Source organism: Labrus bergylta, chromosome 9 (genome assembly GCF_963930695.1).
Source record: "Labrus bergylta chromosome 9, fLabBer1.1, whole genome shotgun sequence".
Taxonomy (NCBI): Eukaryota; Metazoa; Chordata; class Actinopteri; order Labriformes; family Labridae; genus Labrus; species Labrus bergylta.
In genome coordinates this window covers 7798108-7821846 of record NC_089203.1, presented here as the reverse complement: position 1 = coordinate 7821846, position 23739 = coordinate 7798108, and the positions used below count along the sequence as shown (strand labels likewise).

Sequence of the window (23739 nt, the reverse complement as noted above, 5' to 3'; positions counted from 1 at the left end):
TACATCCGTTTAAAACATTAACAAGGACTGCCATCACTGCCATAAAACATAGACAAGGACTGCCATCTCTTCATGTCATCTAAATGTTGATAAAATGTTGCAAAACACTGAGTGGGAAAAAGTGCTTGACCAAGGCAAGAACCTGTATCTACAGCCATTGAAAACATGAATCATCAAGGAAGTCGCTCTTACTCATTTGGCAAAGGCACTAGATGCTATGTGCCCTCTCAGAGTGTTTTTTGGGTGTCTTGGCTCACTAGTTTTCACTGCTTTCTTTAGCCTTAAACAGAAAAGCAAGCCTCACATGTACAAGCCCAGTCCATGAAAACTAACAGCAGAGTGGCGCAGCGGAAGCGTGCTGGGTCCATAACCCAGAGGTCGATGGATAGAAACCATCCTCTGCTAATTGATGTCCATCTTTATTGGTCTGTGGTGTGTCCTTTGGATCAGTCTGACCTTATGTGCCAAGGGTAGATCGCGCAACCTTCAGATTCCCCATAATTGAGCAAACATCTGCAAGTATCCAGCACATTGGCCTCCCCAATAGCACCACATCTTCCTGAAAGGTAGTGTGGCCGAGTGGTCTAAGGCTCCAGTCTCTCAGGAGGTGTGGGTTCAAATCCCACCACTGCCATCTGACAAGGACAACTGTGTCCTCACATATTTGTGTGTGATAGACTATTTACATAAATAACCTCCAAATGTTGATGCAAAACACTGAGTGGGAAAAAGTGCTTGCCAAAGGCAAGAACCTGTATCTACATCCATTTAAAACATTAACAAGGACTGCCATCACTGCCATAAAACATTGGCAAGGAATGCCATCTCTTCATGTCATCTAAATGTTGATAAAATGTTGCAAAACACTGAGTGGGAATAGTGCTTGACAAAGGCAAGAACCTGTATCTACAGCCATTGCAAACATGAACCATCAAGGAAGTCGCTCTTACTCATTTGGCAAAGGCACTAGATGCTATGTGCCCTCCCAGAGTGTTTTTTGGGCGTCTTGGCTCACTAGTTTTCACTGCTTTCTTCAGTCTGACCTTATGTGCCAAGGGTAGCTCGCGCAACCTTCAGATTCCCCATAATTGAGCAAACATCTGCAAGTATCCAGCACATTGGCCTCCCACATAGCACCAGGTCTTCTCAAAAGGTAGTGTGGCCGAGTGGTCTAAGGCGCTGGATTAAGGCTCCAGTCTCTCAGGAGGCGTGGGTTCAAATCCCACCACTGCCATTTGACAAGGACAACTGTGTCCTCACATATTTGTGTGTGATAGACTATTTACATAAATAACCTCCAAATGTTGATGCAAAACACTGAGTGGGAAAAAGTGCTTGCCAAAGGCAAGAACCTGTATCTACATCCATTTAAAACATTAACAAGGACTGCCATCACTGCCATAAAACATTGGCAAGGAATGCCATCTCTTCATGTCATCTAAATGTTGATAAAATGTTGCAAAACACTGAGTGGGAAAAAGTGCTTGCCAAAGGCAAGAACCTGTATCTACAGCCATTGAAAACATGAATCATCAAGGAAGTCGCTCTTACTCATTTGGCAAAGGCACTAGATGCTATGTGCCCTCCCAGAGTGTTTTTTGGGCATCTTGGCTCACTAGTTTTCACTGCTTTCTTTAGCCTTAAACAGAAAAGCAAGCCTCACACGTACAAGCCCAGTCCATGAAAACTAAGAGCAGAATGGCGCAGCGGAAGCGTGCTGGGCCCATAACCCAGAGGTCGATGGATCGAAACCATCCTCTGCTAATTGATGTCCATCTTTATTGGTCTGTGGTGTGTCCTTTGGATCAGTCTGACCTTATGTGCCAAGGGTAGATCGCGCAACCTTCAGATTCCCCATAATTGAGCAAACATCTGCAAGTATCCAGCACATTGGCCTCCCCAAAAGCACCACATCTTCCTGAAAGGTAGTGTGGCCAAGTGGTCTAAGGCTCCAGTCTCTCAGGAGGCATGGGTTCAAATCCCACCACTGCCATTTGACAAGGACAACTGTGTCCTCACATATTTGTGTGTGATAGACTATTTACATAAATAACCTCCAAATGTTGATGCAAAACACTGAGTGGGAAAAAGTGCTTGCCAAAGGCAAGAACCTGTATCTACATCCGTTTAAAACATTAACAAGGACTGCCATCACTGCCATAAAACATAGACAAGGACTGCCATCTCTTCATGTCATCTAAATGTTGATAAAATGTTGCAAAACACTGAGTGGGAAAAAGTGCTTGACCAAGGCAAGAACCTGTATCTACAGCCATTGAAAACATGAATCATCAAGGAAGTCGCTCTTACTCATTTGGCAAAGGCACTAGATGCTATGTGCCCTCTCAGAGTGTTTTTTGGGTGTCTTGGCTCACTAGTTTTCACTGCTTTCTTTAGCCTTAAACAGAAAAGCAAGCCTCACACGTACAAGCCCAGTCCATGAAAACTAAGAGCAGAGTGGCGCAGCGGAAGCGTGCTGGGCCCATAACCCAGAGGTCGATGGATAGAAACCATCCTCTGCTAATTGATGTCCATCTTTATTGGTCTGTGGTGTGTCCTTTGGATCAGTCTGACCTTATGTGCCAAGGGTAGATCGCGCAACCTTCAGATTCCCCATAATTGAGCAAACATCTGCAAGTATCCAGCACATTGGCCTCCCCAATAGCACCACATCTTCCTGAAAGGTAGTGTGGCCGAGTGGTCTAAGGCTCCAGTCTCTCAGGAGGTGTGGGTTCAAATCCCACCACTGCCATCTGACAAGGACAACTGTGTCCTCACATATTTGTGTGTGATAGACTATTTACATAAATAACCTCCAAATGTTGATGCAAAACACTGAGTGGGAAAAAGTGCTTGCCAAAGGCAAGAACCTGTATCTACATCCATTTAAAACATTAACAAGGACTGCCATCACTGCCATAAAACATTGGCAAGGAATGTCATCTGAATGTTGATAAAATGTTGCAAAACACTGAGTGGGAATAGTGCTTGACAAAGGCAAGAACCTGTATCTACAGCCATTGCAAACATGAACCATCAAGGAAGTCGCTCTTACTCATTTGGCAAAGGCACTAGATGCTATGTGCCCTCCCAGAGTGTTTTTTGGGCGTCTTGGCTCACTAGTTTTCACTGCTTTCTTTAGCCTTAAACAGAAAAGCAAGCCTCACACGTACAAGCCCAGTCCATGAAAACTAACAGCAGAGTGGTGCAGCGGAAGCGTGCTGGGCCCATAACCCAGAGGTCGATGGATCGAAACCATCCTCTGCTAATTGATGTCCATCTTTATTGGTCTGTGGTGTGTCCTTTGGATCAGTCTGACCTTATGTGCCAAGGGTAGCTCACGCAACCTTCAGATTCCCCATAATTGAGCAGACATCTGCAAGTATCCAGCACATTGGCCTCCCCAAAAGCACCACGTCTTCCTGAAAGTTAGTGTGGCCGAGTGGTCTAAGGCGCTGGATTTAGGCTCCAGTCTCTCAGGAGGCGTGGGTTCAAATCCCACCACTGCCATTTGACAAGGACAACTGTGTCCTCACATATTTGTGTGTGATAGACTATTTACATAAATTATCTCCAAATGTTGATGCAAAACACTGAGTGGGAAAAAGTGCTTGCCAAAGGCAAGAACCTGTATCTACATCCATTTAAAACATTAACAAGGACTGCCATAAAACATTGACAAGGACTGCCATCTCTTCATGTCATGTAAATGTTGATAAAATGTTGCAAAACACTGAGTGGGAAAAAGTGCTTGCCAAAGGCAAGAACCTGTATCTACAGCCATTGCAAACATGAATCATCAAGGAAGTCGCTCTTACTCATTTGGCAAAGGCACTAGATGCTATGTGCCCTCCCAGAGTGTTTTTTGGGCGTCTTGGCTCACTAGTTTTCACTGCTTTCTTTAGCCTTAAACAGAAAAGCAAGCCTCACACGTACAAGCCCAGTCCATGAAAACTAACAGCAGAGTGGCGCAGCGGAAGCGTGCTGGGCCCATAACCCAGAGGTCGATGGATCGAAACCATCCTCTGCTAATTGATGTCCATCTTTATTGGTCTGTGGTGTGTCCTTTGGATCAGTCTGACCTTATGTGCCAAGGGTAGATCGCGCAACCTTCAGATTCCCCATAATTGAGCAAACATCTGCAAGTATCCAGCACATTGGCCTCCCCAATAGCACCACATCTTCCTGAAAGGTAGTGTGGCCAAGTGGTCTAAGGCTCCAGTCTCTCAGGAGGCGTGGGTTCAAATCCCACCACTGCCATTTGACAAGGACAACTGTGTCCTCACATATTTGTGTGTGATAGACTATTTACATAAATAACCTCCAAATGTTGATGCAAAACACTGAGTGGGAAAAAGTGCTTGCCAAAGGCGAGAACCTGTATCTACATCCATTTAAAACATTAACAAGGACTGCCATCACTGCCATAAAACATTGACAAGGACTGCCATCTCTTCATGTCATCTAAATGTTGATAAAATGTTGCAAAACACTGAGTGGGAAAAAGTGCTTGCCAAAGGCAAGAACCTGTATCTACAGCCATTGCAAACATGAACCATCAAGGAAGTCGCTCTTACTCATTTGGCAAAGGCACTAGATGCTATGTGCCCTCTCAGAGTGTTTTTTGGGTGTCTTGGCTCACTAGTTTTCACTGCTTTCTTTAGCCTTAAACAGAAAAGCAAGCCTCACACGTACAAGCCCAGTCCATGAAAACTAAGAGCAGAGTGCCGCAGCGGAAGCGTGCTGGGCCCATAACCCAGAGGTCGATGGATCGAAACCATCCTCTGCTAATTGATGTCCATCTTTATTGGTCTGTGGTGTGTCCTTTGGATCAGTCTGACCTTATGTGCCAAGGGTAGATCGCGCAACCTTCAGATTCCCCATAATTGAGCAAACATCTGCAAGTATCCAGCACATTGGCCTCCCCAATAGCACCACATCTTCCTGAAAGGTAGTGTGGCCAAGTGGTCTAAGGCTCCAGTCTCTCAGGAGGCGTGGGTTCAAATCCCACCACTGCCATTTGACAAGGACAACTGTGTCCTCACATATTTGTGTGTGATAGACTATTTACATAAATAACCTCCAAATGTTGATGCAAAACACTGAGTGGGAAAAAGTGCTTGCCAAAGGCAAGAACCTGTATCTACATCCGTTTAAAACATTAACAAGGACTGCCATCACTGCCATAAAACATAGACAAGGACTGCCATCTCTTCATGTCATCTAAATGTTGATAAAATGTTGCAAAACACTGAGTGGGAAAAAGTGCTTGACCAAGGCAAGAACCTGTATCTACAGCCATTGAAAACATGAATCATCAAGGAAGTCGCTCTTACTCATTTGGCAAAGGCACTAGATGCTATGTGCCCTCTCAGAGTGTTTTTTGGGTGTCTTGGCTCACTAGTTTTCACTGCTTTCTTTAGCCTTAAACAGAAAAGCAAGCCTCACATGTACAAGCCCAGTCCATGAAAACTAAGAGCAGAGTGGCGCAGCGGAAGCGTGCTGGGCCCATAACCCAGAGGTCGATGGATAGAAACCATCCTCTGCTAATTGATGTCCATCTTTATTGGTCTGTGGTGTGTCCTTTGGATCAGTCTGACCTTATGTGCCAAGGGTAGATCGCGCAACCTTCAGATTCCCCATTATTGAGCAAACATCTGCAAGTATCCAGCACATTGGCCTCCCCAATAGCACCACATCTTCCTGAAAGGTAGTGTGGCCGAGTGGTCTAAGGCTCCAGTCTCTCAGGAGGTGTGGGTTCAAATCCCACCACTGCCATCTGACAAGGACAACTGTGTCCTCACATATTTGTGTGTGATAGACTATTTACATAAATAACCTCCAAATGTTGATGCAAAACACTGAGTGGGAAAAAGTGCTTGCCAAAGGCAAGAACCTGTATCTACATCCATTTAAAACATTAACAAGGACTGCCATCACTGCCATAAAACATTGGCAAGGAATGCCATCTCTTCATGTCATCTAAATGTTGATAAAATGTTGCAAAACACTGAGTGGGAATAGTGCTTGACAAAGGCAAGAACCTGTATCTACAGCCATTGCAAACATGAACCATCAAGGAAGTCGCTCTTACTCATTTGGCAAAGGCACTAGATGCTATGTGCCCTCCCAGAGTGTTTTTTGGGCGTCTTGGCTCACTAGTTTTCACTGCTTTCTTCAGTCTGACCTTATGTGCCAAGGGTAGATCGCGCAACCTTCAGATTCCCCATAATTGAGCAAACATCTGCAAGTATCCAGCACATTGGCCTCCCCAAAAGCACCACTTCTTCCTGAAAGGTAGTGTGGCCAAGTGGTCTAAGGCTCCAGTCTCTCAGGAGGCGTGGGTTCAAATCCCACCACTGCCATTTGACAAGGACAACTGTGTCCTCACATATTTGTGTGTGATAGACTATTTACATAAATAACCTCCAAATGTTGATGCAAAACACTGAGTGGGAAAAAGTGCTTGCCAAAGGCAAGAACCTGTATCTACATCCGTTTAAAACATTAACAAGGACTGCCATCACTGCCATAAAACATAGACAAGGACTGCCACCTCTTCATGTCATCTAAATGTTGATAAAATGTTGCAAAACACTGAGTGGGAAAAAGTGCTTGACCAAGGCAAGAACCTGTATCTACAGCCATTGAAAACATGAACCATCAAGGAAGTCGCTCTTACTCATTTGGCAAAGGCACTAGATGCTATGTGCCCTCTCAGAGTGTTTTTTGGGTGTCTTGGCTCACTAGTTTTCACTGCTTTCTTTAGCCTTAAACAGAAAAGCAAGCCTCACACGTACAAGCCCAGTCCATGAAAACTAACAGCAGAGTGGCGCAGCGGAAGCGTGCTGGGCCCATAACCCAGAGGTCGATGGATAGAAACCATCCTCTGCTAATTGATGTCCATCTTTATTGGTCTGTGGTGTGTCCTTTGGATCAGTCTGACCTTATGTGCCAAGGGTAGATCGCGCAACCTTCAGATTCCCCATAATTGAGCAAACATCTGCAAGTATCCAGCACATTGGCCTCCCCAATAGCACCACATCTTCCTGAAAGGTAGTGTGGCCGAGTGGTCTAAGGCTCCAGTCTCTCAGGAGGCGTGGGTTCAAATCCCACCACTGCCATTTGACAATGACAACTGTGTCCTCACATATTTGTGTGTGATAGACTATTTACATAAATAACCTCCAAATGTTGATGCAAAACACTGAGTGGGAAAAAGTGCTTGCCAAAGGCAAGAACCTGTATCTACATCCATTTAAAACATTAACAAGGACTGCCATCACTGCCATAAAACATAGACAAGGACTGCCATCTCTTCATGTCATCTAAATGTTGATAAAATGTTGCAAAACACTGAGTGGGAAAAAGTGCTTGACCAAGGCAAGAACCTGTATCTACAGCCATTGAAAACATGAATCATCAAGGAAGTCGCTCTTACTCATTTGGCAAAGGCACTAGATGCTATGTGCCCTCCCAGAGTGTTTTTTGGGCATCTTGGCTCACTAGTTTTCACTGCTTTCTTTAGCCTTAAACAGAAAAGCAAGCCTCACACGTACAAGCCCAGTCCATGAAAACTAAGAGCAGAGTGGCGCAGCGGAAGCGTGCTGGGCCCATAACCCAGAGGTCGATGGATCGAAACCATCCTCTGCTAATTGATGTCCATCTTTATTGGTCTGTGGTGTGTCCTTTGGATCAGTCTGACCTAATGTGCCAAGGGTAGATCGCGCAACCTTCAGATTCCCCATAATTGAGCAAACATCTGCAAGTATCCAGCACATTGGCCTCCCCAAAAGCACCACTTCTTCCTGAAAGGTAGTGTGGCCAAGTGGTCTAAGGCTCCAGTCTCTCAGGAGGCGTGGGTTCAAATCCCACCACTGCCATTTGACAATGACAACTGTGTCCTCACATATTTGTGTGTGATAGACTATTTACATAAATAACCTCCAAATGTTGATGCAAAACACTGAGTGGGAAAAAGTGCTTGCCAAAGGCAAGAACCTGTATCTACATCCGTTTAAAACATTAACAAGGACTGCCATCACTGCCATAAAACATAGACAAGGACTGCCATCTCTTCATGTCATCTAAATGTTGATAAAATGTTGCAAAACACTGAGTGGGAAAAAGTGCTTGACCAAGGCAAGAACCTGTATCTACAGCCATTGAAAACATGAATCATCAAGGAAGTCGCTCTTACTCATTTGGCAAAGGCACTAGATGCTATGTGCCCTCCCAGAGTGTTTTTTGGGCATCTTGGCTCACTAGTTTTCACTGCTTTCTTTAGCCTTAAACAGAAAAGCAAGCCTCACACGTACAAGCCCAGTCCATGAAAACTAAGAGCAGAGTGGCGCAGCGGAAGCGTGCTGGGCCCATAACCCAGAGGTCGATGGATCGAAACCATCCTCTGCTAATTGATGTCCATCTTTATTGGTCTGTGGTGTGTCCTTTGGATCAGTCTGACCTAATGTGCCAAGGGTAGATCGCGCAACCTTCAGATTCCCCATAATTGAGCAAACATCTGCAAGTATCCAGCACATTGGCCTCCCCAAAAGCACCACATCTTCCTGAAAGGTAGTGTGGCCAAGTGGTCTAAGGCTCCAGTCTCTCAGGAGGTGTGGGTTCAAATCCCACCACTGCCATTTGACAAGGACAACTGTGTCCTCACATATTTGTGTGTGATAGACTATTTACATAAATAACCTCCAAATGTTGATGCAAAACACTGAGTGGGAAAAAGTGCTTGCCAAAGGCAAGAACCTGTATCTACATCCGTTTAAAACATTAACAAGGACTGCCATCACTGCCATAAAACATAGACAAGGACTGCCATCTCTTCATGTCATCTAAATGTTGATAAAATGTTGCAAAACACTGAGTGGGAATAGTGCTTGACAAAGGCAAGAACCTGTATCTACAGCCATTGCAAACATGAACCATCAAGGAAGTCGCTCTTACTCATTTGGCAAAGGCACTAGATGCTATGTGCCCTCCCAGAGTGTTTTTTGGGCGTCTTGGCTCACTAGTTTTCACTGCTTTCTTCAGTCTGACCTTATGTGCCAAGGGTAGCTCGTGCAACCTTCAGATTCCCCATAATTGAGCAAACATCTGCAAGTATCCAGCACATTGGCCTCCCACATAGCACCAGGTCTTCTCAAAAGGTAGTGTGGCCGAGTGGTCTAAGGCGCTGGATTAAGGCTCCAGTCTCTCAGGAGGCGTGGGTTCAAATCCCACCACTGCCATTTGACAAGGACAACTGTGTCCTCACATATTTGTGTGTGATAGACTATTTACATAAATAACCTCCAAATGTTGATGCAAAACACTGAGTGGGAAAAAGTGCTTGCCAAAGGCAAGAACCTGTATCTACATCCATTTAAAACATTGACAAGGACTGCCATCTCTTCATGTCATCTAAATGTTGATAAAATGTTGCAAAACACTGAGTGGGAAAAAGTGCTTGACCAAGGCAAGAACCTGTATCTACAGCCATTGCAAACATGAACCATCAAGGAAGTCGCTCTTACTCATTTGGCAAAGGCACTAGATGCTATGTGCCCTCCCAGAGTGTTTTTTGGGTGTCTTGGCTCACTAGTTTTCACTGCTTTCTTTAGCCTTAAACAGAAAAGCAAGCCTCACACGTACAAGCCCAGTCCATGAAAACTAAGAGCAGAGTGGCGCAGCGGAAGCGTGCTGGGCCCATAACCCAGAGGTCGATGGATCGAAACCATCCTCTGCTAATTGATGTCCATCTTTATTGGTCTGTGGTGTGTCCTTTGGATGAGTCTGACCTTATGTGCCAAGGGTAGATCGCGCAACCTTCAGATTCCCCATAATTGAGCAAACATCTGCAAGTATCCAGCACATTGGCCTCCCCAATAACACCACATCTTCCTGAAAGGTAGTGTGGCCGAGTGGTCTAAGGCGCTGGATTTAGGCTCCAGTCTCTCAGGAGGCGTGGGTTCAAATCCCACCACTGCCATTTGACAAGGACAACTGTGTCCTCACATATTTGTGTGTGATAGACTATTTACATAAATAACCTCCAAATGTTGATGCAAAACACTGAGTGGGAAAAAGTGCTTGCCAAAGGCAAGAACCTGTATCTACATCCGTTTAAAACATTAACAAAGGACTGCCATCACTGCCATAAAACATAGACAAGGACTGCCATCTCTTCATGTCATCTAAATGTTGATAAAATGTTGCAAAACACTGAGTGGGAAAAGTGCTTGACAAAGGCAAGAACCTGTATCTACAGCCATTGAAAACATGAACCATCAAGGAAGTCGCTCTTACTCATTTGGCAAAGGCACTAGATGCTATGTGCCCTCCCAGAGTGTTTTTTGGGCGTCTTGGCTCACTAGTTTTCACTGCTTTCTTCAGTCTGACCTTATGTGCCAAGGGTAGCTCGCGCAACCTTCAGATTCCCCATAATTGAGCAAACATCTGCAAGTATCCAGCACATTGGCCTCCCAAATAGCACCAGGTCTTCTCGAAAGGTAGTGTGGCCAAGTGGTCTAAGGCGCTGGATTAAGGCTCCCTTCTCTCAGGAGGCGTGGGTTCAAATCCCACCACTGCCATTTGACAAGGACAACTGTGTCCTCACATATTTGTGTGTGATAGACTATTTACATAAATTATCTCCAAATGTTGATGCAAAACACTGAGTGGGAAAAAGTGCTTGCCAAAGGCAAGAACCTGTATCTACATCCATTTAAAACATTAACAAGGACTGCCATCACTGCCATAAAACATTGACAAGGACTGCCATCTCTTCATGTCATCTAAATGTTGATAAAATGTTGCAAAACACTGAGTGGGAAAAAGTGCTTGCCAAAGGCAAGAACCTGTATCTACAGCCATTGAAAACATGAATCATCAAGGAAGTTGCTCTTACTCATTTGGCAAAGGCACTAGATGCTATGTGCCCTCCCAGAGTGTTTTTTGGGCGTCTTGGCTCACTAGTTTTCACTGCTTTCTTTAGCCTTAAACAGAAAAGCAAGCCTCACACGTACAAGCCCAGTCCATGAAAACTAAGAGCAGAGTGGCGCAGCGGAAGCGTGCTGGGCCCATAACCCAGAGGTCAATGGATCGAAACCATCCTCTGCTAGTTGATATCCATCTTTTTTGGTCTGTGGTGTGTCCTTTGGATCAGTTTGACCTTATGTGCCAAGGGTAGCTCGCGCAACCTTCAGATTCCCCATAATTGAGCAAACATCTGTAAGTATCCAGCACATTGGCTTCCCCAATAGGACTATGCCATATAGAAAGGTAGTGTGGCCGAGTGGTCTAAGACGCTGGATTTAGGCTCCAGTCTCTCAGGAGGTGTGGGCTCAAATCCATCATTCCAAAAACCATCTCTGGCTATTTACATGAACAACCTCTAAATGTTGATCTAATGTTGCAAAACACTGAATGGGAACAAGTCCTTGCCAAAGGCAAGAACCTGTATCTGCACCCATTTAAAACATTAACCACAAAGGAAGTTGTCCTTACTGATTTGGCAAAGGCACTAGATGCTTTGTGCACTTCCAAAGACCATGTGTCTGCACCCATTTAGGTCTAAGGCGCTGTATTTAGGCTCTAGTTTCTCAGGAGGCGTGGCTTCCGGTCATGGCGGCGAGACAAGCTGTGGCATAATCTGTTAGCTCCCAGAAAGGTCTGACAAATTGCCTATTATAGAAAACTCTAAATATTTGTTTAACTAAAAGTCTTATTGGGAAATATAACCTAAGGACAGCTCAGACCACAACAAGTAAAAAGAGCAAGAAACACGAAGAAATGGCGACCGGAGAGACCGAAGAATCTCTCGGCACAGGTGAAGCTAGAGAGCAAGTTCAGCTGGTCGCACTGCATAGCATTAGGGCTATTTACACCGACATAATAGCAGGCCACGTGGACATGAAGAAGGAATTAAACGGAGTTTGTGAGACTATTAAACGAGACATGAAGGAAGAGCTCGGAAACTTAAAAAAAGAGGAAGTTAACCTCAAGTTGAGTGAGATCGGGGCAGAGTTGAAAAGCATGGGGGCCAGGATGGATGAAGTAGAGAAACGAGTGGCGGAGAGGGAAGAATGGAACGCTAATGCCAAGGACGTGCTTCTCCAAGTTTTGCAGGATCAAGAACATATTCAATCTAAATTAACAGATTTAGAAGCACGTTCCTGCAGAAACAACCTCTGCATTTTCAGAATCCCTGAGGAGGAGGAGGGGGAAAATGCGTGTGATTTCCTGGAGAAGTTTATTAAGTCAGAGTTATCACTCCCGGACATTGACCTTAAATTACAATGCTGTCACCGATCACTCGGGCCAAAACCATCACCGCAAGCAGCCCCGAGATCCATGATCGCCTGCTTCCTCATCTACAGAACCAAGGAGCTGGTGTTAAATACCCCATTGAGGAAAAAAGAGGTACATCTCAATGGAAAGAGAGTTTATTTCAACCACGATTACCTCCGGGCAGACACAACCTTGACAGCCTACAAGAGACCATGAAAACCTTTGGCAGAGTGGCGCTTTTCACAGCATACTCGACCGCTAACCACGTCCATTTCATACCAATCACAAAATACTCCCTGTCCATTTCTTGCCAATCAATTCAGACCTCTTCTCCATTTCTTACCAATGACATTGCTGTTGTTACAACTCTCCATTTCTTACAAAAAAAAAAAAAAAACTCCTTTTCCTCAACTCCCGCCCCCGCTGCCTCAATCAATCGGAAGACTGTTGCTACCGCTCTGAGAACAAGTTCCGTCAAGCGGTTACTTCAGTGTTTCTTCTGACTTGGAAAGTCAGTGATGATAGTGATGTATTTTTCACTTAGAACTATGTCTTAGTATTAATTTATTTACTGTAATAGCCTCTCTGGATGGAGTAGCCTAACCGTAAACACCGGCACATTTATTGTGTCAAGCCTGTAAAATGTTGTCAGTAACTAGCTGTAATCGCAGTATTATTAACTTATCATCCTGGTATTTCAATGGTTAATTTAATGTATGTCGAGTTTTTGTTGGCCTATAACTTATTATCATAAATGAAACCAAAAACGAAGGCACATCTAATGTATCAAGCCTGTAAAGTGTTCTCTATTGAATTACGCATTTTGACCAAGTGGGATACTCTTTAGTTATTTCTAATGGTTAAATAATTTTACGTTGATGTAGTCTACCGTCGTAAACGTGTTTAAAAAACATATATTCAGCCTGTAAAAAGTTACTTAAATTCAGGAATTCACCCCGTAGGCTACCTTTGGTCGTGGTTCCCTTTTCTTTCAAGGTCAATAGTTTGTTCCCAAAAGTGAGTGACTGGCTCATTCACTTTCACTGAAGAACATACTTGTGTGTATGCACTTTTTGTGAATGAGGCCCATTGTCTCTATTAAAAATGCCTGTGACTGGTGACTGAAGGTTTAGCTGTTGTTCTTGGTTTATATTTTTTAGATTGACTAACATCTTTTAATTTCTAGTTCTCATCACAAATATCTTATAAGAGTAACAGAACAATGTCTCTGTGGAGCAATGTTTCCAAATCCTTTGTGTCGTTTTTATTCATACAGGTCTTACTTCAATGCTTCTGCAGCAACTGAGGAACTTCCCAAAGTCATACACAATACAGCTATGGAGTCCCAGTGGAGGAAATGCACACATTAGATTTACAGAGACTGCCAAAACACAATTTAAACTTCTGAAAAACTTTGCCTGTAATCAAAGCCAAAGCAAACATTAACATTAATTTCACACAAAATGTAGCAGATAAAGCCTGCATTTATTCATTCAAATTATTTTTATCATCAAGCAATATTTTTCAAACTTTCTCAGCAAGAAAACTGAATTCAGCCTAATGTCTGCTTCAAATATACACCAACCATTATGTCTTATGCTGCAGACAATGGTGATGAAAGCCCCATAGTTTTCTTTCACCACAAAGACTTTAGGATGTGTTGCTCAGACAGTCAATGTATGTGCTATAAAACCCTTATAAACACAACAACAAACAGACATAAGATAATTGTTCTGAACCATCAAAAAGGACTTTTATTCTGAAAATAAACCCTATGTTTAAAAATTTTAGTTTTTGTGATTGACTTCCTGTACCACTTGATCTGCTCTGTGGTAAATTGATGAGCCGTGCTCTGGCATCTGTCAAAATAGAAGCCTTGCGTATATCTGCTGCAGAGGGCTCCGGACTGCTGGAGCTGGGACGGAGCTGAGATGCAACGCACTGGAGCCAGTGAAAGCACACATTGCAAATAGTACAAACCTGTCAGCTCACATCTGGTGGAATTTTGTAGTAAGAACAAGGAAAAAGTGTCCTATGGTTAAATGTCAAGCACAGTTGCAGTTTTCCCACTATTGGCATGGCAAAAGTAAAATCTATCATGTCGTTTAAGTATCAAACACCTCCTATATAATACACTTTAGAGTGAGGAAAAACAACTCAACTCTTAAAGAGTTTAAGGTTTGTTCCAGCTTTTCACCAAAACATGGCTGAATTTGACAGATTCTGCTGTGCAAAGTCACGGTTGGAAATCAAGTTTATTCCTGGTATCAAATACTTTACAACAAATGTAATGGACAAGTGTGTGTGTGATTTAAAATAAAGTTACAATGAAGTTATACCATAGCCAGTATGTAATGAAGTCTGAGTGACGTCACCCACTGGTTTTTGAAGAGCAGTTTGAAAGCCCATCCATGGCCATATTTGAAATGTTGACTCGATCAAACTTTCACTCCCCTTCAGAACGGGAAATAGCTGGAGCTGATGCAGGTCTCCTTAAAAATCAGAATGCGGCTGCTTCCAGTCAGATCAGTCATGCCCATAATTCTATTTTAATTTTAATTTAAGGTCCAGCCTCAAATGGAAACTTGAGGAAGGGCAGTTTTTTGCTTCTTATTTTAAAATCGGAGGTTGCAGCTAGAGTTATTAAAGAAGTTGTCCGTTATCCTTGACATTTCAACTTTGCTCTTAACCTTCTGAATGTATTTCTGGTATTTCAACTTCAAATTAATAATAGAACAAAACAGAATCTAAGAATCTTTCACCTTTGCCTTTTTTTCTTTTTCTTGGCACTTGTACTAAACGTTAGATTTTACTCTAGGCTCAAACACTCTTCTGCATACTTCTTCTTCAGACCCTTTGGCTCTGCCAAGCAGAAAAAGAAGGGTATTACGATGATGAAACAAAAACACACAAAAAAACAGATAAAGGGGGGAGAGGACAGATGATGGGTTGGAAAATAAAGTAGTGGTAGAACGTTGAAAAAGGGAAAGGTGAGAAAGTAGGGTTATTAATTTCATGCATGAACAAACTCTTATGTACACAGTAGTCATTCACTGAGGTGATTGATAATGAAGCCCATAACATCAACGTCCACGTGTGTTCTTTATTATTTTGTGTTTTATGTTGTGCGTTTGTGTGTGTGTGTGTGTGTGTGTGTGTGTGTGTGTGTGTGTGTGTGTGTGTGTGTGTGTGTGTGTGTGTGTATTTGTAGGCATCCATGGTTACAGTTCGCCACAGCTCCCTTTCTCATCCTCACCATCTCCTCTCTCTCGCCATGTCTCTCTTCCTCTCTCTCTCTTTCTCTCTCTTACTCTATAATCTTGGCCAGGTATCTCCTCCTGCCCTCCTTCCCGCTCTCTCTTTCTTCAGTCATCCATCTGATGTGGAGGGCAGCCGTTTGGGCTCAGGCTGATCACCACATTTCATCACAACACATGAGTAAAGAAGGAAATTACTATCAGTCACACTGTGTGTGTGGGTGTGGGTGTGGGTGTGGGTGTGTGTGTGGGTGTGTGTGTGTGTGTGTGTGAGTGTGGGTGTGTGTGTGGATGTGAGGAGTGGAGGTTGCACAGAACTGAAGTTACATTTATTATGCATCTCTGGTCGATCTGTTTACATACTGCAGATGTGTCCATGATTTATTTAGCAAGAATTTATATATTTTGTGTAACATTACAGCACATGGCCATTCTCTACTGTTTATAATGCAGATAATACATTAGTGAAATAACTTCTGGTTTGTGCAATAAGCAGTGCAATTTTAGTTTATTTAGTTTATTTACTGAAAATTACCAATCCTCAGGAATCTCATATGAGCTAAAATGTCATCCCACCTGTATTCAATGCCCAGGCCAGTCCATGGATTTAAGTACAAAATCACTTGTGACTGTTAACACAGCCAGAACTTGTCTTTAGTCCCTGAGATCTTTAGCAGCAGCACCAAAGCGTTAAATAGAGGAATTTCAGCAGCACCAAAAGCATTAACAGCCACGTCATTCTCGCTCCAGCTCTCTGTCCCATTTTCATTTGGCTTCTCAGACACGTCCCTCCTGTCAAACGTGGACTCATGCCTCTTTTACTTGGTTATTGGAAAAGGTCCAATGCCCTCCTCAAAGATTTCACATTTCTTTTTCCTTCTACATTCTCACCTATTGGAGGAGATCCAATAAAGTCTGTACTGATCTCGCTCACACTTTGCACCCACCCCCTCGCCTATCTCTCTCACACTCTCTCTCTCTCTCTCTCTCTCTCTCTCTCCCTCTCTCTCTCTCTCTCACACACACCCTCTCTCTGTGTCTCTGCCGGCACACCTCAGACTTTTAAGATCTCAGAACTCAGAGGGTGATTTCATCCTTCACTGGGCCATGAAAGCTCTTTATAAGTACATTGCCACCGCCAGCGCATTAATCGCCTCGGCCATATTGATTTGACTGTTCTGTTGTGCAAGCCAGCATATGGAGGAGAGGGGGAGACAGACAGTAAGGGGGAGAAAAGGGTAAGGGAGAAAAGATGCTGGAGAAGGAGTGAGGTTGGGGAAGAAAACAGAAAGTATTAAGATCTTGTAATTACACTTACCTAATGTGATGGTTTGAAACTCGTTGAGAGGAAGTGAAATATGCAGAAAAAAATCAAGTTTGATCTTTTAAGTCTCGAGACAGCAGAAAAATTGCAATTAGAGAAAACAGATTTTAATGAAAAAATATTGCGCTATAACCCCATATGTAACCAGTATGTCATGTTATTTTACTTTTTTACTATTACATTATAAATGAACATTCCTGAAAATATAGTTAGTTTTCCAAGCAGATTGCTAGAAAATAGCAGCTATACAAAGTTAATAGGAAAAATGCCCATATAACACAAATGGAAGGTCAGTATTCATGACAGAATGGAACAAGATAACAGTTGAATAAATGCATTGATACCATTACATTTATTTAAAATTGTGGCCAAAGTTGATCCAAACAGGTAGGTCAGGAAACAAGTTTTGAGAAGAAACATTAAGCTGGAGGACCTGGCATTGCTAACGCTTCAAGTTCAGCTCCTCCCTAGAGTCGATGCTCATGGGGTTGCCATGTGGTAGACACTGAAGCTTCAGTGTCATTGTTGTTCACATAAAGTAATATGTCTATTTATTTCAATCAGGTGTGAGTTAAGTAAAACAATTATTTATTTAACAGTTTAGGAAAATATAAATATGTCTCTGGCAATAAGACTCATGCTCATGCAAGCAGAGGTGTAATGAAGCCGACAGTAGGATAGGATACCCTGGTGACCCTGGTGGTGGAGATGATAGAAGAATGCAGGAAGTGATGACAAGTGGGTTTCTGAGGCTGGATCTGTACTCTGCTGAGCTAGAATGGAGGTGACTAGGGCTGAGGAGGGTCGCAGAGATTGAACTGAAATGACAAACTGACTGTGGAAGAGAGAGAACAGGTTTTAAGATTTGACAGCAGCAGGATGATTGGTTGAAAGAGGTTGTGGAAGAATATGGTTGGTTTATTACTTTAAGAGCAAATGACCATAATCAGATGATCACCAGAGCAGAGAGACAGTGGAAGTGGTAGAGAGGGAGTGGCAAAGTTGAATGAAGAAAATTGAATGAATGTGTCTTCCTGCTTGAATATGCTGAGCGATATCACTCTAAATCTTTTTTTAATTTATCCATATAACATGTGAGGGCCACAAGGGCTGGTATTATGTTCTGACAAAGTGCGATGCTGAAAAATTGAGAACCTGATTGTAACCCCTGACTAGCACTGTGTGCAATCAGCAGTTTGATGAACTTTTCTTTTGATAGAAAAATGAGACAGCACAAGTCTGATATAATGCCCCTTTACTATAAAGACTGTGCGGGAATATTCTATTTTCCTTGTAGTTGGTCGAAGTTCACAAGCAGTTGTTGCAGAGAGATGATTCAAATCCGTTGGCCATCCGTCCTTTTTGTTGTGGCTGATAAGAGGAAGTGAGATGTCCTGAAGTGGGGTTTAAGCTGCTGAGAGAGGGACTGTAAAGACGTCGTTTCTTCACAATTCTGGAAAATGAAGAAGAAACAGTTTGATTTCTAAGGGAGGTATAATTTTTGGCTTGACCTTATTATTTAGTTCAATACTTTGATCTGAAATAAAATAAAATACATTCTACAGAAAAGACATCATGGTTAGATAATCACGGTTGTGTGAAAGAAGTTAATCTAGTTGGGGATTTCTGAAGTCTTTCTTTATTCCTCATTAAATGCCTAACTCTGAAAATTGTCACTGACAGCATTTGTTCCGTTTTTTTGCTGACTGCATGTCCCTGACACGAAGAGGGCCATTAAATGCATGGGTCAGTAAAGAGCAGTGAGGGCAAGACTTTTGCCCTCAAACTTATATTTCACCAGAATCACAGTCCATGTATTTATTTCAGAAAAGTGGCTCCAACAACACTGTCTCAAAATCAAAAAAATGTCCTCTCCCTTTAAACCTTGTTTTCACACTTTAGTTATTGGAGATCTTTGTCTGCGCTCTGTAAATAGTTATCGTTACAGAGTATGTTCATATCAGTCAAGGGCAAATGAGAAATCAATCACTTTAAATGATGAAGTCATCACAGTGTCTCTGAAGAATAGAATAGAGAATAGAATAGAATTACTTTAATGATCACAAACTGGGAAATTGTGGCGTTACAGCAGCAGGTTGTCCAAATACACAATATGAGCAAAAAACATAATATTTGCAAATTTAAACACAATATAATATTAAATACAAAGTAAATAAGCATTAAAACTAAAACTAAGAATGAGAGTATATACAACCAGGATTTAAGAGGGTTCAGTAGAGCAGAGATAATGATTCACAGTGTATATTTGTTCACAAAAACCTAAAATCTTCCTGCCAAATGTTCTCAGCTTTAAAATGTGATATTATTAATCTGCCACACCAATTCAACAGCAGCTGTCTACAAATCCATATTTCACTGAGCAGAAGGCTTGCAGAGCGGTAGTCAGAGATGTAGCTCTATTTTGCTGTGTTGGCATTTTAAAAAAAAGAAGCTGAACTGTTCACTTGAACAGAGCCTGAATAGAAGTTTTGAAATATGGAATTCCTTTACCCTTTACATGGACAATGCAGCTTAAATTACTCAACATTCTGTGCTTTCCCACAGCCAGGAGGACAAGTTTCTGCCATAAACCTCCATTTGAGTAACCATAAACCCAATGACACATCCATAAATCACTGTAACAGCATCACAAATACAGGACTAGTCACTGAAATGCTTCACAGGCAAAATCTGAGTATTGAATGTCAGTCCTGTGTACCCCTGCAACATTTTATATCAGTCTTGTTAAAATTGCATCAATACAAATATGAAATTTGGCTGCTGGCCTACATGCCCCTAGGTTTCAAAGAGTTAATTATGGATATGGATAATTAATGAAGATCATTTTCCATTGTCTGCTTTATACAGTAATTCATAAGTGTTGCTAGTTTGTATTTAGCTAAAGCAAGAGTTTGTGCCCTCCCGCATGTTTCTATTCATCCATTACATGTTCAATTTGCATCAAGAAAAGAAACTAAATATTAGGCAGAAATAGGCGATTTTTCCACAGAGCCTGGAAAATTAACCATCTCTAAAAGGTATGTACAAAACTATTTAGGAATCACCTTCTAAACAGCAAACTGGGATCTGGAAGCATGTGGATCAACCTCCAGTTTCATCATCAAAGTGGGAAGCTGCGGTCGCTGGATCAGATCAAACAGCTTGTCAATATTCAAGCAGCAGACACTTAAAGAAATCAAGGAATAGATGAGAGTTGCTCTCTATCCTTGTTGATTGTTTCCTGCTGCTCCAAAAGGAGCGCTTCATACTCACATAAGGGATCTAGGATGAGAACATCAACTTTCTTCCACAGGACGCCCAGGAGCAGGCTGCTAACTGCTGTTAAGGGTAATAAGGGTCTATGAATTATCATGAATTTCATGCATGAACTTAGCATGAATTAATCATGATTTAATGCATGTATTTATGATGAATACAACTAGAACTGAGTTAGGGAAGTAATCTTTTAGAAAAAAAAAGAATCTTCTGTTCCTTTGGCTTGGAACAAACTGCAGTCGGATTTTAAACAGCAAAACTTAGTTAGTCTGAATATTTTTAAACCATTCTGAAAAGACTTGAATCCAAACTTTCTACATTCAACTCTCTTAGCTGATGATTTTTTTTTCTTATTATTATTATGTAATGTGTAGTGTATGAGTTTGAGTGTTTCTGTGGTTGAAACTGTGGTGCTGCTTTCTCGGGCAGGTCTCCCTTGAAAAAGATATCTGCATGGTTGCATGGTTTGGCATGAAAAAAAACGGATCCGATTGATTCAGACTGCATGGAAAATGATAGGAGGTAAACATCACACACCCCTATTTTTGAACTGGCTACTCTAAAGCAAGCCAATAAGATTGCCAGTGACTCATCATATGTTCTACATACAGAGTTTGAACTGCTGCCCCCTGGTAAGAGGTTCAGTGTTCCCCATTGTAGACTGAAAATGTTTATCCCTGTTTCGATAAAACTTTTAAGCAGTGGTAAACAAGACAGATAGGCACTTGAATATAATTTATTTTAGCCTGTTTGCACTGGTATATTAAGAACCTGATGTTATTTATGTACTTGTTTTTTTCTGGACATTACTGTTGGGGTTGTATCAAGTCAACTTTGGTTATATTCTTTAATAATTATACTTAATTATTAATAATATAAATAAAATATCATTAAACTATGTTTAATCTCGTTTTGGGGCACCAACCTGTAATCAGGTAAATATAACCAAAATATCACTCAAATCAGTCTCAAATATTAGTTATTTAATTATTAATATTATTAATAATGAATAACTATATTTAATAAATTGAAGGCGTGAAATCCGTACACAAAGCCTTTGCACCCAGCTTATATCACAATGCAAATACACCAGTAACCACAAACAACTGCTCTCTTAAATTATAACAGAATTTATTTAAACAAAGCAACATCAATCCAAAATCAATGAACAATGGAATTAAACAAATAACTATTATAAACTAATCTAAGCAACAAACATTATCAAGCAAAGGCTTGTGGAAGGGGTGTGAATGTAGGTGTGTGTGTGTGTGTGTGTGTGTGTGTGTGTGTGTGTGTGTGTGTGTGTGTGTGTGTGTGTGAGAGAGAGAGGGGGGGGGAAGAAGAAAAGGGGGGAGATGGTTTCGTACCCACGTGGTCGTTCACGATGGCGCAAACCTAACAAAGACCTGGGTGCGTGCTTGTGTGGATGAAAGGGAGAGAGAAGGGGGGGAAGATTACTTCGTCCCACGTGGTCGCCCTTCCGATGGCGCACACCTAACAAAGACTTAAATGTGGCCTTAATGTCTAAAAGAGACCGAGTTCGGCCCTACACGATCTGTGTCTCTGAGGCATCTGGATAGCCGCGAGTGTATAGCTCTCTGTGTGTGTGTGTGTGTGTGTGTGTGTGTGTGTGTGTGTGTGTGTGTGTGTGTGTGTGTGTGTGTGTGTGTGTGTGTGTGTGTGTGTGTGTATGTGTGTGTGTGTGTGTGTGTGTGGCCTATGTGCGTAATGGCGCGGTGGTGGAGTTAGTCTCCAGATGTAAGTTTACACGGGAATATGTGTGTGTGTATGTTTGTAGAAGGGGAAATAAAAGAGGATAAAAGAGAATTAAAGACAAATGCGTGCCTGAAGAGGCCGGATCACAGTCCGACTCCCGCGTCACAACTCGGAGTAATTCCCTTCATTCACAGAAACAAACCAATGGCCGAATTCAAGTTAATACGGCTTACACTGGCCTTTCTGATCAGAAGAGTAATACCCGGTTATAACGCTGTTACGCTAAACACATATAGGACGCAGCGGTCCGAAACAACAACAAGAGTTTTAAACAGTTAAAACTCAGGACGCAGCAGTCCAACAAAAATTATAGTTTCTGCTTCAATCAACAATTGTTAAAAAACACTCTCTAAAGCTAATTCTGCCCAGACCTAATTAAGCCTCACTTGTGAATCGCTTTGTCCGCGATCGGTGAAAGGAAAAGAGTCCGGCGATGGAGCAGATCTTCTGTCCGTCCTGGTGCAGAGGCGTCTGATGGCGGCGAGGGTCCCTTACGGCGAGAGCAGCTTCGTTGGTTCTCTGTCGAGTGGAAAGATGTCCTTTGATGTTCTTTCGTTGCAGGACGGAATAAGACCGTTATCTTTCTGATAATCTGGTATAGTCTGATGCTCTCCGAGAAACTGAGATGCGTTCACTGGACAATCCGAGCTCGGAATTTAGAACACTGCCGGCCGCGGATTCCCTGCGCGCCAAAAAAAACTTAAAACAAAGGAAGATTGTTGCAGAAACAGGAGGTGAGCTTGGGTCTCCGAGCACTTGAAGTCAGCGCGTGGAAAGAGGAAGAACAATGGAAGTCTTGGAGTTTTGTAGCCTGGCCTGCTCCATGGGGGGTCTACCTCAGGTCCCCTCCAATGAGGAGAGAGAGGTTCCGGTCCCCCCTTACTTCACGCATAGGTGTGAAGTACCGCAGGGGATTCTGGGATTAAGAGTCCTTTTAGGCCTCTTTGTGATCTCAGTGAATAACTCAAATGAGGCTTCAAACAGAGGTGCAGGCCCAAGTCCATTGTTTGACTGTCCTAAGCCTGTGTGGCCCAACATTACTAAATAATGTTTATCGTTTCATATTTGATGTGAATGATGTTGATTGTTGTCCTTTTTATGGCTGCAGCACAGGCCAAGAGCCCAAGACAAACTTCTCACTTGTGAGACAATAAAGTTAATCTTGAATCTTGAAAAGGTTAAATGAATAAAATTCATGCTTTTTCTGTTTTTGTAATTTCAAATATGCTCTGTAATTTGCTGTTGTACAATCGACAAAATCTGAAGAAAAAAATACATTTCTATTTCTCTGTCTAATCTCAAAAGCAATAGAGAGAGTTTCTCTGAGCACCGTGAATATTTAAGTGACTCAGATTCATGATAGATTAAACATTAATTATCACACAATGCTCTATTTAGTTGACGAGAGAGTTGATTAGATGTTGGTAAAGAGCAGCAAGGAGAGTCAAGCATCAACATATTCTCAAGACCCCAACACTGTGAAATGCAATAGTGCTATCCTGTCACATCAATTCTGCATCAGCAGATCTTTACTTTCCCACAACATCAGTTACGTCTGAGAGACAGGCAAAGGCTGAACAAGTTCCTCTAAGCCTGACGGAAAAGGAGCCACATGGTAATTCTTCATATTTTTTAAACATATAAATGTACTGTAAATACTGGATCAATGAAGTTTGACTTTCCTCGGGATAACTGAAGTATCTATATCTAGTAACTACAAATACTGACCGTTGTAACTAATGTAATTTTTCTGTGTTGGTGCTAGTGTTCACCAAACTTTTTAAATATCACTAGAATACGATTGATATCTTCTTTGCATATGAT

The 23739-nt window shown here is 42.2% G+C and overlaps 9 non-coding genes across 9 annotated transcripts; all 9 read left to right on the top strand.

The window, feature by feature from the left end:
• The first annotated feature begins 1152 nt into the window (after positions 1 to 1152).
• Positions 1153 to 1234, top strand: trnal-aag (transfer RNA leucine (anticodon AAG)). The gene has a single exon. It is a non-coding gene; the product is annotated as a tRNA-Leu (tRNA).
• A 2194-nt stretch (positions 1235 to 3428) lies between these two features.
• Positions 3429 to 3510, top strand: trnal-uag (transfer RNA leucine (anticodon UAG)). The gene has a single exon. It is a non-coding gene; the product is annotated as a tRNA-Leu (tRNA).
• A 449-nt stretch (positions 3511 to 3959) lies between these two features.
• trnam-cau (transfer RNA methionine (anticodon CAU)) lies at positions 3960 to 4031 on the top strand. Its single transcript has one exon. It is a non-coding gene; the product is annotated as a tRNA-Met (tRNA).
• A 3551-nt stretch (positions 4032 to 7582) lies between these two features.
• Positions 7583 to 7654, top strand: trnam-cau (transfer RNA methionine (anticodon CAU)). Its single transcript has one exon. It is a non-coding gene; the product is annotated as a tRNA-Met (tRNA).
• Positions 7655 to 8341: 687 nt separating this feature from the next.
• trnam-cau (transfer RNA methionine (anticodon CAU)) lies at positions 8342 to 8413 on the top strand. Its single transcript has one exon. It is a non-coding gene; the product is annotated as a tRNA-Met (tRNA).
• A 747-nt stretch (positions 8414 to 9160) lies between these two features.
• trnal-aag (transfer RNA leucine (anticodon AAG)) lies at positions 9161 to 9242 on the top strand. Its single transcript has one exon. It is a non-coding gene; the product is annotated as a tRNA-Leu (tRNA).
• Positions 9243 to 9668: 426 nt separating this feature from the next.
• Positions 9669 to 9740, top strand: trnam-cau (transfer RNA methionine (anticodon CAU)). The gene has a single exon. It is a non-coding gene; the product is annotated as a tRNA-Met (tRNA).
• Positions 9741 to 9900: 160 nt separating this feature from the next.
• Positions 9901 to 9982, top strand: trnal-uag (transfer RNA leucine (anticodon UAG)). The gene has a single exon. It is a non-coding gene; the product is annotated as a tRNA-Leu (tRNA).
• A 519-nt stretch (positions 9983 to 10501) lies between these two features.
• trnal-aag (transfer RNA leucine (anticodon AAG)) lies at positions 10502 to 10583 on the top strand. The gene has a single exon. It is a non-coding gene; the product is annotated as a tRNA-Leu (tRNA).
• The last annotated feature ends 13156 nt before the right edge of the window (positions 10584 to 23739 follow it).